Here is a 9,095-nt window from a genome sequence, read left to right as displayed (position 1 = left end):
AGAGGTGTCACATAAGGTTGGCTAAAAGCTTGATGGAATATTAATTGAGATGTTTCTTCTCCCATGTTTGCACCCATTATAGGTACTCTGGGTGTTCCTTCTCCAATGGTAGCAAGTATGTGAAAGGAGGTAGGGGCTACATGCATTGGGTCTCATTGAGACCATCATATGGCTTGTCTCTCCTTTGAGATAATCATTAACTAATCTCCAAGTTCAATAATTGAAGCTTGATTATTCTAGAAACATTTCTTAAATTGGCTTCCTCCCTTTTGCTATTGTTCGAGCTCTTTTGTTGAGAACAAGTTTTGGTGGTATAATACTTCATGGAATGTGAAAGTTAAGTAGTTTTCTTCAACTTCTTCATCAGAGAGGTGTCACATAAGGTTGGCTAAAAGCTTGATGGAATATTCATTGATATGTTCCTTCTCTCATGTTAGCACCCATTCTAGGTACTCCGAGTGTTCCTTCTCCAATGTAGCAAGTATGTGAAAGGAGGTAGGGGCTACATGCATTAGGTCTCATTGAGACCATCATATGGCTTGTCTTTGATCCTTTGAGATAATCATTAGCTAATCTCCAAGTTCAATAATTGAAGCTTGATTATTCTAGCAACATTTCTTAAATTGGCTTCCTCCCTCTCACTATTGTTCAAGCTCTTTTGTTGAGAACAAGTTTTGCTGGTATAGTACTTCATGGAATGTGGAAGTTTAGTTTTCTTCAACTTCTTCATCAGAGAGGTGTCACATAAGGTTGGCTAAAAGCTCAATGCAATATTCATTGATATGTTCCTTCTCCCATGTTTGCACCCATTTTAGGTACTCCGGGTGTTCCTTTTGGCAATATGCCCATGTCTGTGTGGACATGGATGTATGGGAATAGTCTTACCTAGCATTTAATTTTGCAAGACACTCTATGATCTTTCTCTTATGATTGTGAGCTTTCTCCATTACCATTCTTTTAGAGTTGTAATGATTGATTTTGGCTTTATTTTGATTGGGTTTAGGTTGAGGTGAGTGATTGGTCATATGTAGGGTTTCTTGTACATTTGAGGTTCTCATGTTTATCTTGATTCTCCATAAAGACTTGTTTTTCATCAGATGTGATAGGTGTAATCAAAACTCTTGGTTACAACTTCTTTGTGTCCACTCTAAATTGGGCATTAGGAGCTTTGTTGTTGGTTGATCAAGTTTTGTTAGCAAGAATTGGTAGTTGTTGCTTGGAATCCTTGGAGATACCCCCTTAGGACTATTATTCTTGGGAGAAGTAGGCATGGAGGTGTTTGTGGTTTGGCTTTATGATAAGTTTATTGACTTCTCACTCTTATCCATGGGCTCCATTTTAATGGCTCTTGTAAGTGCTCAAAATTGTTGCTATTTCTTCCTTTGCTTCTTCTTCTTTCTTTTAGACGATGAAGGCTTAAACTTCAAAAAATCAAGGCATTTAACTGCTTTAATATTGCTCAGCTACTCATCAATATTATCTTCTCATGGGAATGTTCTAGGTCATGTTGAGAAACATTGCTAGACTATGATAATTTAGTTGCCTCTTAATTCGGAGGATCCAACCCTTCAACTATTTCCTTTTCATTAGATGCTCATACATTGGCACTCACTACTACTCTTGCTTAGTAATTGGCCCTAGGGCTTCCTCTTGGTTGATTATGGTTTCTTGTCCTTGGGTTCTTTAGTCTACATTGCCACCCTTGTTATTCTACTTTAGCTTTTTGTTTAAGTTTGGTTCTTCTTTCATCAAGGGGGCATTTGGGTTTTTGTATAGTATGATAGATGTAGCTAATAATTTCATGTGTAGTACCCTTGAGCATGTAGGAGGGACATTGGAACCCATTGTGGCATTATGCTAGCTCTTCATTGATGTTTTTAATTATAAATCTTGGATCTTTTGCTTTGTTTTGTATGAGTTCATGTTTGCTTAGTTGTGGTTTGGGAGGTCTAGCCCATATCCTTGGCATCATTCATAAAATTTATTGCTTAGTGAGTGGTCATGGTAATGGGTTTTCTCTTTTTCTTGTGTGCTTGAAGAAATTCCTTAAGCATTTCCTTGCTCCCCTCGCTAGATATCTCCTTTCGGTCAAATATTTACTCCTTGCATTTGCCTTGAGGACCCTGACCAGGTTACCCTTTTTGAAGGTTGTAATTATCTTGATATTCAAGCGTGTTAGATGTACCCATTGTCCTACATAGTCAACCTTGCATTCTTTTACTTTCTTGAGAACTCTATCGAGTATTTCCTTTTCCATGTCTCATGGTTTAGGAGTAGATGGAATAAGATGGGTAAGCTTATAGTGTTGATAGTTATGAGGATTTTGTATGTTCATAGGAGAGAATATAGTTTTTCCCCATAAGGCTTGAGGGTTACATTGGTTGGTGTATGCTTTGGTTCCCCTATTTCAGTCCATATTTGTAAGTTAGGATCTTGAAGTCTACTCCCTTTGTAACGTGTCCACTAGAATCATCCAGGACACGTCTTAGCAGTCCATCGGAAAGGATGTCTAGAAAGCTCCGCCCGACATTCCCATGGAATGTTACGGGACTTGCGATCTAGGTCTTCCCGCGTCTGCCTCGTAGCGGAAGTATCATGGCCGTTCCCACTTAGGATCGACCTGAATTTGGGTTTTCCTGTTTGGTCATTAGCTAGCAGCAACTAGCATCAGACCCGAGCGAACTACTTTACGCAGAAACGCCAGGTCCGAAGCGGATTCACGCTGCACTTGGTTCAAGGAGAATGGGAAACGAGAGGGATGCAAAACTCAACCTCTCTGCCATAAGGCATAGTCCCATTCCGTAAATCGGGTAAGACGTAACTCTAGGTCATCGCTCTCATTATTCGTTTTGATAATGATGATCATCCCGCTGTTCTTCGAGATTTTTGAGAAAAGTTCCCGGCTAACCGGGACCACCCAACCGTAGGACGGACCCATGGCCCATCCTCCGTACTTTCCTCAGTTTGTTTTAGTTATGTAATTATCTAACACATTAATTTGACATATAGCAATCAGCTTCTTTAATTACTCCTGTTAAGCACTGGTTCCTTCACGTAATCTTATCACATGACATAGAAAAACAATATCAGCCAAATTCTTTATTATCATTTCATCATTTTATCTTTGAAATACAAGGAGTTCCGCCCGTAGGCTTGTCCATAATCTGCCCGAAGGCTATCCAGTAATCCGCTAGGGATCACTATTCCAAGCTTCTGCCCGTAGACTAGTATGCGGGCCTCGAGATCCAATCCCGAGTCATGTTAGCCTCTTGTGCAGGACCCGGAAGGCGAGGGATTTACAGCCAGGGCCCCCCTGGCACCCAAGCGTCCTCCTGCTCCAAGTAGAGCTCAACGGAAAAACCTCTCGCGGCGGGTTCGGTCCACGTTCCCGGCGCGGTCAACAACCCCCTTGGTTAGGGTCAGGCAGGCAGTCGGGGGTAACTGAAGCTGCCTCTCCCTTCAAGCCTTCAACCTGAAGCATTAGATAACAGTTCATCCTTTAGTTCTTTGAGCAAACAATGCAAACAATGCTTTCTAAACTGTTACAAGCACAATCAATTCCAGTGGTCGTTTATTTGGCCAACTGTCAAGGAGTGAATCCTTCTCTCCGAATGCATCCAGCGTTCGATCCGGGATTAATTGCAACTTGGCAAGATCCCCAAGGGTTTCTTTGTTCACCCTTTTGTCCTTGGGTTAGGGCCATACCCTGTTAACCCAACTTAACCAATACCTTAGGTTTTATTAACAGTAAATCCTGGCGACCATGTCGCTTTAATTTATTGATTGATCATTTGCTTCCAAGCAAATACCTAACTTCCCTTTACTTGGCAATTTTTCCCCAAGACAGGTGATGTAACAGGATGACTACTCATTCTCTTGCAAGTTAAACTTGCGCAAGAACTTACCAACCTTATTTCAAGAAATGGCAAAACTCTCTTGTGAACAAACAACAAGTCTATGCAACGTTGCAACTTATTGCACAAGTGTCGCATCTATTCCATGGGATCATTTCACCCATTGAACGGCGTTTTCTGGTATCGGAATTATCTTCAGACGAGAAGCAGGGTTTAGGGTGTCTTTTTACCCAACCCATTCCTAATTACACTAGACCGACAACGTTTGGTCCTAGGGTTTCCAACTCAATTCGAGTTTCATCATTTGAACGAGTGATCCTTAGGGTAGAAACCCTAGATCGTTTCTTGCAAGCCCTTCCAATTGACTCAACATTTCGTGAATGTGGGTATGATCTTTGGGTTTGAGGGTTTTGACTTGGCAACAAGTGCAAAACTAGGTCGAATCCTTAACGCGCTAAACCCTAGTTAGCACTTGGGATATTTATCATATCGACTGAATCATGCCTATATGAATCCCTTGTGGGTTAGGTGATTTAGACAATTCAATATACTTGTCTTGCGACAAGGATGAACCTTTCCTAGAGATAATAAACTAGATCTAAAGGAGAAAAATAGTTGCAACTACCACAATACATGTAAACATGCGATTCATTGCTTCTACGCATCACATGGTTCACAATAACTCTATCTTTCCTTGGTAAAGTAAAAATTCATGATAATCTGGATACTAACTTTCCTAGGATCTACTAGGACTTACATCAAATAATCATGCCTACAACCTTGTTATCTACACTTTAGAATCTCATGCTTTGATAAACCATGCAACCTTTCCTAAATACGGCTCCTGATGAATGAAATTTTTGCATGACGACTATGCAACACACAACTTTCTCCTAGCTACAATGAAGTTAATGAAGTTCATACAAAACTAAAGCTAGTGTTAACTTATTCCATTTTACATGCCACTTGCAAGTCCATAAGATCATTTTCGTGCTCTTCTATTTCTTTTCGGATAACATCTTATGGGTGTTAACTTTTCCTCATTAATCATTACAAGGAAGATGTTGGCTAAAATGCGACACACGCTTATTCCTACCATGTCTAGTAAAAAATACACTTATCAATTTCATTTCCTTGCCCTAAGTAATATATGTTTAGACTCATTACTTTGAAAATGCACCAAAATAGCAACATGCAGCTAGTCTTCTAAGGCGGACAACTCTGGAAATGCAACCGTTCCAATTTCATGACATGCATCAACCTTGTCTAATGTTTAAAGAGATAATTTATCAATTGTATTTTTATCGCTGCCACATGCATTAAAAATAAGCGAAAAATGCATTCTCCCTTATGGAATTAAGCGTGCCTAAAACATTTCTTTATGTGAGAATAAACTCGAAAAAAACCTGGACTTGTGGGCTCGGGGAGGAACCTCCCGCAGGTGTGCCTTGCGACTTCTTTGGAGCCATCGTTAGGCAGTGTACTTTGGTTGCAACGGCTTCCCTTGAGTTATACGCGCGTCCCGAAGACTTAGGGTCTGTGAATTTTCTCCCTTGCACGGGATCAGTCCCTTGGACGCTCGGGTCTTGAACCCCGGGAATGAAATGTACACACAGGGCCTAAGGAGGCTGGAATTTTTTTTTAAAACCCTCGGAGTCAATCCATGCGCACAAGGCCTTAAGGCTTGCCTTTGGAAGCTTCCAAGAAGCTTCTAAGAAGCTTCTACTTCCCAGTGGAAGAAAAGGCAAGTTCAAGAAAGAGTATGGCGACTAACGAAGGGGGATTATGACATTATGGCGGCAGCTTGATGAGCTAGGCATGGCAGCGCGGCCTTCACAGTGGCCTGGTGGCGGATGGCGTGGCGCTGGCGGCAGGTTTGGGCGTCCTCACGGCGGCTCCCTCCTAGCACGATGGCTATGGCAGCGTTCCCCTCTTTCCTCCCTTCACAATCGTGAGGCACGGCAACTTCTCAGGCCCCTCTTCCTTCACGCAACCTTCTCCTCCTCCTCAGCACGGCGATGGCAGCAGTCGTTTCCCCCCCCTTCAACACCTTAGAGGGTGTATTTATAGGACAAGGGGGGGGGGGGGGGAGAGGAGAGCTCCACCACGTGGCCACTGCATGGCTTCCCCCCTCCTCATGCAGCCCACAACTCCACCAAGCCCATCCCCCCACACTTCCTCTCCTCCAGCCGTGCATCGGCTGGGGGAAAGGGATAAATATAATTTTTTTTTGCTTTAATAATATCCATTTTTGCCCCTCCCAAGAGGGTGTTTACGTGTGATTTGTGGATTTGAACCCTCGGGCTTGCTTTGCCAATGCGGAGGTCTCGATTTCTCGCGTGCAGGTCACAGATTACACTGCCGGCAATTCCAATATGAAAGATAACCTTTGCACGAGGTTTACGCAGTGTGCGGGAAGTCAATATTCACGAGTGGGAATATTACACCCTTGTTGATGAGAGAATCAACATTATGCCTTGTTTTTGTGGTAAGTCTGATCCTAAGATAGGTAGGTAGAATGACTCCTCGTCTTCTAGGTCAACTCAACCTATCAAATGCAAATCTTTGAGGTTCTAGCTATACTATTGGATGTGGTTTGTGTATTGAAATCATGGCTCATTCATGCGATGTTGTTTGTAGAGAATTTAAGGCTAGGGCCATCTACTTTTCTCCTTTTCTATTTTGTTTTGTGCAAGTATTGTGACTTGTTCTAACCATGAGTAGTTCAGGCAAGTTGTGCACTTATTCTTGTATGGACTATTTGCCCTTGATAGGTTGATGAGGCCCATTAAAGCCCTAAGGTCCTTTCTTTTCTTCATTTGGTTGGATTTTATTGTTTTTGAATCTTTTTTGGTCCCTATTTGCATGTATAGCGATTATAAATTTCCTAAATATTTCAGCTACTTCGAATCCCCTTGAATTTGCATAGGTTATGAAGTCCAAATCTAGGGTGGTTGTGTCTAAAGTTGGTTAGATTTTTCTAAGAACTTTCTTTGTTTTGATTTCTACCTTTTTAAAAATGGTTATTGATGATTGTTAAGCCCTTATGTAGATGTGCATGTCTTAATGTGACTTTCATATTCTATTATTCCTAATTCAAAATCATTGGTTTTTGTCCTCCTTTTATTTTTGCACTAGGCAGAATTGTCTTTGATGTAGCCTCATGGTTTTGGTTGAACTTGATGTTCTTATGTATTGAATCAACAAGTCATCTAAGAGGTTCTCTATTTTCTCAAGATCAAGTCATAATGCCTAAAGATATGATGTTTCATGAGTCTTGCTCAATGGAGTGAGGGCAACTTGCTTGAGTTTGAGTCAAGGGATAAAGACAAGCTAACATCCATTATATCCACCCAAAGTTGCTATACTTTGCCAGGGGTTGGGAAAACATTGAATTTTTTAGTTCTAATGCACTCCTAAAATGTGGTTTTACAATCCACACAATCCTTTGTCATGTGAGTCTCCTTAAGAGACCAAGGAACACAATGCCTTATTGGTTGTGATAGTTCAAGTACCCTTAAGGTTTTGATTGTTCACAACGAATGTAGTTAAAGGCCGATCAACTAGATGGACTAAGGTGGTAGTCCTAAGAACCATGAAACTTTTTAGATCTTCAATGGGCTAGATTGAGGGTAACTCCTTGCTCTTAGTGGAGGTTTTTTCATACCTTGTTGAACAATGGCTTTGTTCCTTCTTAAGTCCATGATAGTTCTAGTAGTGTTCAAGTAGCTTAAGACACAACCTTTTTTTGGGGTGTGGAGCTCTCACAAAGTCTTTTGAGGCTTGGGTGACTTTGTTTATATGATTGGCTTCTTAGAATCTTGAGGTGAAGTATTGAGATACTCAAGATGTGTACTCAAGGGAAACTAATTAGCATTAATGTCTATGGACATGCTAGTTTGTGCTAGTAAACTATTAATGTCTATGGACATGCTAGTTTGTGTTAGTAAACTATTGTTCCACCCATATGGAGATGGCATGATGTATGTTAAAGCTCAAACTACCCTTCCCCATACCTTATTGTTAGAAGCTATGCCTTGTGCTAAATACATATTGAATCTCCAACTAAGGCTTTTTGTGGGATAAACAATGACATTTGTGAAGGATATAGACTTTATAACATTGTTGCAAATAGAATGATTCTTAGTTATGGCCTTTACTGATTCATCCCTTTGCATGTAAAACCCAACAAAATGTACATAATAAATCTTTGATACTCTCCTTCCCTTATTTGGTATTGGACAAATTAATGAATGTTAGGCTCTTTACCATCACACCATCACATGTGCATCCCCCATAGGTTTTACCCACTAAGTAGTCTATTCATAGGATTTGAATGATGCAATGCTTGAAGAGAGAGTGACCATTATAGTGGATTTTAATGAGGAAGTGCAACCATGAGTATTAGCCACTAATTTGCCTATTGATAGAATGGATTTGAATAAGGTGGTGCTTGAAGAGAGAGTGGCCATTGATGACTCAAAACAAGTTTGGGCTTTATAAGCTATTAGAGATAGTAAATCGGCTACTCCTTTGCCTAGTAGGACACATGTTAGGACTCTTCTTTTCATGATTTAGTTATTGATGCTATGCTCTTGATACTTGTATTTGCAATGAGAGGAATCCATATTAGAAGCAAAAGAAGTTGTTGATTGGATTCCTATAATGTAGGATGAGTATGATTGATACTAATACATGATACATGGAATTGGATTGACTTGCGTCGGGGGAAAAAAGGACATTAGTAGTAGGTGGGATGATACCAATCTACCAAAACTAATAACATGGATTGACATGTGTATGCATAAGCATACATGTGTTCAAACGGTCTATGGATGTTTGATAGTTAGGTGCCAACATCACAAGCTAAAAGAAAGCAACAATCTAAGAAATGTATTACACAAAGGTTAAGAGTAGTATTATGAAGCAAAGGGTGGATGCTGAAAGAACCTATGCATATAAAGTGAAAAACAAATGAAATATCTCATTCTTTGTGTGTGCACATGAGTGGATTGTAGTCCCTATACTTTTCTTCTCCATTTGCCATAGCTTGAGAGAGAGAGAGAGAGAGAGAGAGAGAGAGAGAGAGAGAGAGAGAGAGAGAGAGAGAGAGAGAGAGAGAGAGAGAGAGAGAGAGAGAGAGAGAGAGAGAGAGAGAGAGAGGGAGAGAGAGAGGCATTCTTTGTGTGTGCACATGAGTGGATTGTAGTCCCTATACTTTTCTTCTCCATTTGCCATAGC

This window comes from Lygodium microphyllum, chromosome 12, assembly GCF_053477565.2.
Source record: "Lygodium microphyllum isolate KBCC chromosome 12, Lygodium_microphyllum_v1.1.10, whole genome shotgun sequence".
Lineage (NCBI taxonomy): Eukaryota > Viridiplantae > Streptophyta > Polypodiopsida > Schizaeales > Lygodiaceae > Lygodium > Lygodium microphyllum.
This window is presented reverse-complemented; position numbering follows the sequence as displayed.